We start from the raw sequence: 8,509 nt of genomic DNA, 5'->3' as shown, positions 1-8,509 counted from the left end.
CCCATTTTATGATTTGTTTATTTGTTTCTCACGTATTGAATTTGAGAAGTTCTTTGTAGATCTTGGATACCCCTCTTTTATCTGTAATATCATTTGCAAATATCTTCTCCCATTCCGTGGGCTGCCTCTTAGTTTTTTTGACTGTTTCCTTGGCTGTGCAGAAGCTTTTTANGCTGTGCAGAAGCTTTTTATCTTGATAAAGTCCCACAAGTTCATTTTATCTTTTGTTTCTCTTGCCTGTGGAGATGTATCATAAAAAAGGTTGCTTTGTCCAATGTCGTATAGGTTGCTGCCTATGTTCTCCTCTAGGATTTTGATGGATTCCTTTCTCGCATCGAGGTCTTTCATCCATTTGGAGTTCATTTTGTGTATGGTGTGAGAGAGTGGTCAAGTTCCATTCTTTTTGCATGTAGCTGTCCAATTTTCCCAGCACCATTTATTGAATAGACTGTCTTTTTCCACCAGATGTTTTTTCCTGTTTTATCAAAGATTAGTTGCCCAAAGAGCCAAGGGTCCATTTCTGGGTTCTCTATTCTGTTCCATTGGTCGATGTGTCTGTTTTAGTGCCAGTACCATGCTGTCTTTGTGATCACAGCTTTGTAGTACAGCTCGAAATCCGGCATTGTGATGCCCCCAGCTTTGTTTTTCCTTTTCAACAGTTCCTTGGAGATTCGAGGCCTTTTCTGATTCCATACAAATGTAAGGGCTGTTTGTTCCAGTTCGTTGAAAAATGTCCTCGGTATTTTGATCGGGATAGCATTGAAAGTGTAGATTGCTCTGGGTAGCATGGACATTTTAAATATGTTAATTCTTCCGATCCATGAGCATGGAATATTTTTCCATCTTTTTGTGTCTTCTTCAGTGTCTTTCAAGAGTGAGCTGTAGTTTCTAGAATATAGATCCTTTACGTCTCTGGTTAAGTTAATTCCAACCAAACATATGGTTTTTGGTGCTATTGTAAATGGGATGGATTCTCTAATTTCCCTTTCTTCAGTGTCATTATTCGTGTATAGAAATGCAACTGATTTCTGAGCATTGATTTTGTATCCCGCCACCTTACTGAATTGTTCTATAACTTCTAATAGTTTGGGAGTGGATTCCTTTGGGTTTTCCATATAGAGTATCATGTCATCTGCAAAGAGAGACAGTTTGACTTCTTCTTTGCCGATTTGGATACCTTTGATCCCTTTTTGTCTTCTGATTGCTGTTGCAAGGACTTCTAGTACTATGTTGAATAATAGTGGCGAGAGTGGGCATCCTTGTCGTGTTCCTGATCTTAAGGGAAAGGCTTCCAGCTTTTCCCCATTGAGAATAATGCTTGCAGTAGGCTTTTCATAGATGGCTTTTATGAGATTGAGAAATGTACCCTCTATTCCTACACTCTGAAGGGTTTTAATCAGGAAAGGATGCTGTATTTTGTCAAATGCTTTTTCTGCATCAATTGAGAGGAATCATACGATTTTTGAATTTTTCCTTCTGGATAAAATCTAAGACACTGATCATTTGCGAATGTTAAACCACCCTTGCATCCCAGGTATGAATCCCACTTGGTCATGATGGATAATCCTTTTAATGTACTGTTGGATTCTATTAGCAAGGATCTTGTTGAGGATTTTGGCATCCATATTCATTAGAGAAATCGGTCTGTAATTCTCCTTTTTGAGGGGGTCTTTGCCTGGTTTGGGGATCAAGGTAATATTGGCCTCATAGAATGAGTTTGTTAGCTTTCCTTCTGTTTCTATTTTTTGAAATAGCTTTAGGAGAATAGGTATTATTTCTTCTTTGAATGTTTGGTAGAATTCCCCAGGAAAACCGTCTGGGCCTGGAGTTTTATTATTTGGAAGGTTGTTTATCACTGNCCTGGACCTGGAGTGGTTTTTTTTTTAAAGATTTTATTTACTTAATTGACAGAGATAGAGACAGCCAGTGAGAGAGGGAACACAGCAGGGGGAGTGGGAGAGGAAGAAGCAGGCTCATAGCGGAGGAGCCTGATGTGGGGCTCGATCCCATAACGCCGGGATCACGCCCTGAGCCGAAGGCAGACGCTTNGACAAGGTCGGGATCACGCCCTGAGCCGAAGGCAGACGCTCAACTGCTGTGCCACCCAGGCGCCCCAGGAGTTTTGTTTTTTGGAAGGTTGTTTATCACTGTTTCAATCCCTTCATAATGAATTGGCCTGTTTAAAAAATTAATTTCTTTCTGTTTCAATCTTGGTAGGTTATAGGTTTCCAGGAAGGCCTCCATTTCTTCCAGATTGCTTAATTTATTGGCATAAAGCTGTTGATAAAGTTTCTAATAACCCTTCCAATTTCATTGGTGTTGGTTGTGACCTCCCCTAAATAGGAGAGAATGTAAACATTCATAATTTTATTAATTTGGGTCCTTTCTCTATTCTTTTGTATAAGTCTTGCCAGTGGTCTGTCAATTTTATNGGACAAGTTTTGCCAGTGGTCTATCAATTTTATGGATTCTCTCAAAGAACCAGCTTCTAGTCCTGTTGATCTGCTCTACTGTGGTTCTGGTCTCTAATTCATTGATTTCTGCTCTAATCTTGGTCAACTCCTTCCTTGTCAGTGGGTTAGGCCTGTCCCTCTGTTAACTGTTCCAATTCTTGAGGTGAGAATATAAAAACTGCATTTTAGATTTTTCTATTCTTTTGAGTGAGGCTTGGATGGCTATGTATTTCCCCCTTAGGACTGCCTTTGCAGTATCCCATAGGTTTTGGACCGTTGTGTATTCATTCTCGTTGGTCTCCATAAATTGTTTAATTTGTTTTTTGATTTCCTGGTTTATCGAGTCATTCTTGAGCAGGATGGTTCTTAGCCTCCAAGTGTTTGAGTTTCTTCCAGGTTTTTCCTTGTGGTTGAGTTCCAATTTCAGAGCGTTGTGGTCTGAGAATATGNACTGTGGTCTGAGAATATGCAGGAAATAATTTCAGTCTTTTGGTATCGGTTGAGACCTGTTCTGTGTCCCAGAGCATGGTCTATTCTTGAGAATGTTCCATGGGCATTAGAATAGAATGAGTATTCTTTGGTTCTGGGGTGTAGTGTTCTATATATATCTATGAGGTCCAACTCGTCGAGTATGGCATTCAAAGCCTTTGATTCTTTGCTTAGTTTTTGCCAGGGTGTTCTGTCTATTTCTGATAGTGGGGTGTTGAGGTCCCCTACTATTACTCGTATTTTTATCTGTATGTCTCTTTGTTGTGGTTAAGAGTTGGCTTGTGTATCTTGCTGCTCCCCTTTGGGGGCATATATATTTATAATTGTCATATCCAACTTGTTGAATACTTCCTTTAAGAATAATATAGTGCCCTTCTGTATCTCTCTCTATGGCCTCTAGTTTAAAATCCAGTCTATCTGATATGAGAATTGCTACTCCAGCTTTCTTTTGAGGTCCATTTGCGTGGAAGATGGTACTCCATCCCCTTACTCTAAGTCTGAATGCATCTTTGGGTTCAAAATGAGTCTCTTGTAGACAGCAAATGGATGGGTCATGTCTTTTTATCCAATCTGCAACCCTGTGGCGTTTTATGGGAGAGTTTAAGCCATTTAGATTGATAGAGATTATTGACAGATATGATTTTAATGATGCCATTTCTCTTTAAAGTCTTTGTATCGGTTGTGACTTGCTGCTCTGTATCACTCTTGGGGCCTTTTTACCTTTATAGAGCCCCCCTTAATATCTCCTGTAGGGCTGGTTTCGTGGTTACGAAATTGGTTAATGATTGGCGATTTTGGAACGTCTTTATTTCTCCATCAATTCTGAATGACAGCTTTGCTGGATAAAGGATCCTTGGCTGCATGTTTTTCTCTGAAAGAGCTTTAAAAATGCCCCCCCAAGCCTTTCTCTCATTCCAGGTCTCTGTAGACAGGTCTGACGTAATCCTGATACCTTTGCCTTGGTACGTGAGAAATTTCTTTGCCCTGGCCGCTTTCAATACTGTATCCTTGGATCTAATATTTGCGAATTGCACTATGACATGCCGTGGCGTAGGTTTGTCCTGGTTGAGCTTGGATGGGGTCCTCTCTGCCTCTTGGACACGAATGCTTGTTTCCCTTGCTAGATTAGGGAAGTTTTCAGCTACAATTTGTTCAAATATCTCTTCTAGACCTCTGTTTTTCTCCACCCCTTCAGGGATGCCGATGATTCTGACATTGGATCGTTTCATAGAGTCAGTAATCTCCCGTAATCTACATTCGTGGGCGTGGATTTTTTTAAGACCAGCTTCTATTTTCGTTTTTTCTTCTACTAACCCATCCTCCAATTCGCTAACGCGTTCCTCTGCCTCGGTGACCCTGGCCGTCAGAGCCTCTAGTTTTGACTGNAATGGAATAGAAAAGAGAACCCAGAAATGGACCCTTGGCTCTTTGGGCAACTAATCTTTGACAAAGCAGGAAAAAATATCCAGTGGAAAAAAGACAGTCTCTTCAATAAATGGTGCTGGGAAAATTGGACAGCTACATGCAAAAGAATGAAATTTGACCACTCTCTCACACCATACACAGAGATAAACTCCAAATGGTTGAAAGTCCTCAATATAAGACAGGAATCCATCAGAATCCTAGAGGAGAACATAGGCTGCAACCTCTTGGACATCAGCCACAGCAACTTTTTTCATGACACATATCCAAAGGCAAGAGAAACAAAAGAAAAAATGAACTTGTGAGACTTCATCAAGATAAAAAGCTTCTGCACAGCCAAGGAAACAGTCAAAAAAACTAAGAGGCAGCCCACAGAATGGGAGAATATATTTGCAAATGACACTACAGATAAAAGACTGGTATCCAAGATCTACAAAGAACTTCTCATACTCAATACATGAGAAACAAATAATCAATCAAAAAATGGGCAGAAGATATGAACAGACACTTTTCCAATGAAGACATACAAATGGCTAAAAGACACATGAAAACATATTCAAAATCATTAACCATCAGGGAAATTCAAATCAAAACCACACTAAGATACCACCTTTTGCCAGTTAGAATGACAAAAATGGACAAGTTAGGAATCAAAAAGTGTTGGAGAGGATGTGGAGAAAGGGGATCCCTCTTCCATTGTTGGTGGGAATGCAAGTTGGTACAGCCACTCTTGAAAACAGTGTGGAGGTTCCTTAAAAAGTTCGAAATTGATCTACCCTATGATCCAGCAATTACACTACTGGGTATTTACCCTAAAGATACCGACATAGTGAAGAGAAGGGCCATATGCACCCCAATGTTCATAGCAGCATTGTCCACAGTAGCCAAACTGTGGAAGGAGCTGAGATGCCCTTCAACAGATGACTGGATGAAGAAGTTGTGGTCCAGATATACAGTGGAATATTACTCAGCCATCAAAAAGAATGATTTATCAACATTTGCTGCAACATGGACTGGACTGGACGAGATAATGTTAAGTGAAATAAGTCAAGCAGAGAAAGACAATTATCATATGGTTTCACTCATTTATGGAACATAAGAAGTAGGAGGATCGGTAGGAGAAGAAAGGGAAGAACAAAGGGGGGATAAAGAGAAGGGGGGATGAACCATGTGAGACTATGGACTCTGGGAAACAAACTGAGGGCTTCAGAGGGGAGGGGGTGGAGAAATGATAGGCTGGTGATGGGTATTAAGGAGGGCACGTATTGCATGGTGCACTGGGTGTTATACACAAGTAATGAATCATGTAACTTTACATCAAAAACAATGGTGTACTGTATGGTGACTAACATAATATAATAAAAAATTATTATAAAAAAAGAAAATATTTTGTTGTGAATTTGTACATCACTTTCAAAAGAGAATTTGGTGTCTAGTGTCTTATAATGCCTTTGTCTGGTTTTGGTATCAAGGTTATTCTGGCCTGATTTAGGAAGTGTTCCCTCTGTATCTGTTCTCTGAAAGGAATTGTAGAGAACTGGTAATGTATTCCTTTTGCGTGTGGTTGAATTCAACGGTGAACCCATCTGGGCTGGGTTTTTGGCAAGCGTAACAAGGATGCTTTGTTTTTGGAGGTTATTTATTATTGTCTCCATTTCTTTAATAGATATAACTCTGTTCATATTGTCTACCCTTCTTATGTGAGTTCTGGCAGATTTTGTTTTTAAAGGAATTGGTTCGTTTCTTTTAGATTATCAAATTTGTGGACATAAAGTTGTTCATAATATCACTTGATTATTCTTTTAATATTTAAGGATCTGCAGTGATATTCCCTCCTTAATTCCTTTTTTAAGGTTTTATTGAGGTATAACTAACATACAACATTATTGGTTTTAGGTGTACAATGTAATCATTCGATACTTGTGTATATTGTAAAATGATTATCATGATAAGTCTTGTTAACTTTATTTCTGACATTAGTGATTTGTGTCCCTCTCTCTTTTTCTTATCCTGGCTAAAGAATTATCAGTTTTATTAATATTTTTTATAGAACAGCATTTTGTTTTTTTCTATTGATTTCTTGCTTTATTATAATTTTTTCCTGTTCTTACTTCTCCTTTTTTTGAATTTAATTTGTTCTTTTTTTAGTTTCCTTAGGTAAAGCTTTGATGATTGTGTTTAGGTCTTTCTTCATTTCTATTATATGTATTCAGCTCTCTAAGTGCTCTTTTCTCTGCATCCCACACATTTTGATAAGTTGTGCATTCATTTTCATTTAGTTCAAAATATTTAAAATTTTTTCTTGAGATATCTTCTTTGACCCATTTGTTACTTAGAATTTTATTGTTTAATCTCCATGTATTATGGAATGTTCTGGTTGTCTTTCTGATATTGATTTCTAGTGCAATTTCATTGTGGCCTGATAGCAGACATTGCATGACTTCTATTCTTTAAATTTGTTACTATCTGCTTTTATCCCACAATGTGTTCTTGCTTGGTAAATGTTCCATGTGAGCTTGAGAAGAATGTGCGTTGCTATTGTTGGGTTAAGTAGTCTATAGATGTCAGTTATATCCAGTTGATGGATGGCATTGTTGAACCCAACTGTTTCCTTACTAATTTTCTGTCTACTGGATCCATCCATTTCTGATAGAATTTGAGAATTGACATCTCTAAGTTTAACATAGTGAATTCATCTATTTCTTCTTGCAGTTCTATTAGTTTTTGCCTAACATAGTTAGATGCTCTGTTGCTAGGAGCATGCATATTGATTTTTTTGCCTTTTTTTTCCTTGAGAATTAATGTCTTTATTAGTAGGTAATATCTTTTTTAATCCCTGTTAACTTTTCTTGCTTTAATTCAATGCTTCTAAAATTAATTTAGCTAATTCTGCTTTCTTTTGATTAGTGTTAACGTGATATTTACTTAAAACAATTACTTTTAATCTATATATGTTTTTATATTTAAAGTGAGTTTCTTGTAAACAAGATATAGCTGCTTATTGTTTTTAAATCTATTCTGACAATCTGTTAATTTGTGCATTTAGAACATGGACATTCAATACTGATATAGTTGGATTGGCATATATCATATTTGTTACTGTTTTTTTAACTGTTTCTCTTGTTCTTTGTTTCAATTATATCTTCCACATTTCTACATTTTTTGGCCTTAATTGAGCATGTTATATGATTTTATTTTCTCTCTTAGTATATGAGTTCTACTATTTTTCCCCTTTTTTAGTGGTTACCTTAGAGTTTGCAACATACATTTACAGCTAATCCAGGACCCCTCAAATATCACCATACTCCATCCAGGCAATATGTGTATCATTTAGTAACAAACTAATTTCCTCCTTCCCATCCCTGGTATCATTGCTGTCATGCATTTTACTTATATGTAATCATCTTCCTGTATTTTATACATATATACGCATAATATATTTATGTATTATGTATATATGTATGTATATATGTATAGTATAATTATATTATATTATTATATGATACAATACATCATATACCTGATTATATAACTATATATAAGCAGATTCATTGTTGGTATTATTATTTTGAACAAACTGCTACCTATTAGATAAAATAAGAATAAGAAAAAAGTTTTTATTTTACTTTATTTCTTCTTTGATATTCTTTCTTACTATATGTAGATTTTAGTTTCTAATCTATATTATTCTTTTTTCTCTTAGAAGCACTTTTAACATTTCTTGCATGACAGGTGTACTGGCAAAATATTCCTTCAATATTTCATTGTCTAAGAAAGATTTTGTTTTCTTTTACTTTCGAAGGGTGATGCCAGAGGTTACAGAATTCTGGATAGGTGTGTGTGTGTGTGTGTTTTCTTCTCAATTCTTTAAATATTCTCTCCATTCTTTTCTTGATTGTATGGTTTCTTAGGAGAAGTTGCATTTAATATTCATATCTTTCCTTCTATATGTGAGGTTGTGAGGTGTTTCCTCATCTCAGCTTCTGTCAGGATTTTTTTTTTAATCTTTGATTTTCTGTATTTCAAAGATGATATGCTTAGGTGTGTGTGTATCTTTTTTGGTGTACTCTTAGCTTCCTTTACCTTTGGTTTGGTGTCTGACATTAATTTAGGGGAAATTCTCAATCTAGTATTCTAGTATTCTA

Source organism: Ailuropoda melanoleuca, chromosome 2 (assembly GCF_002007445.2).
Source record: "Ailuropoda melanoleuca isolate Jingjing chromosome 2, ASM200744v2, whole genome shotgun sequence".
NCBI classification, from domain to species: Eukaryota; Metazoa; Chordata; class Mammalia; order Carnivora; family Ursidae; genus Ailuropoda; species Ailuropoda melanoleuca.
This window is presented reverse-complemented; position numbering follows the sequence as displayed.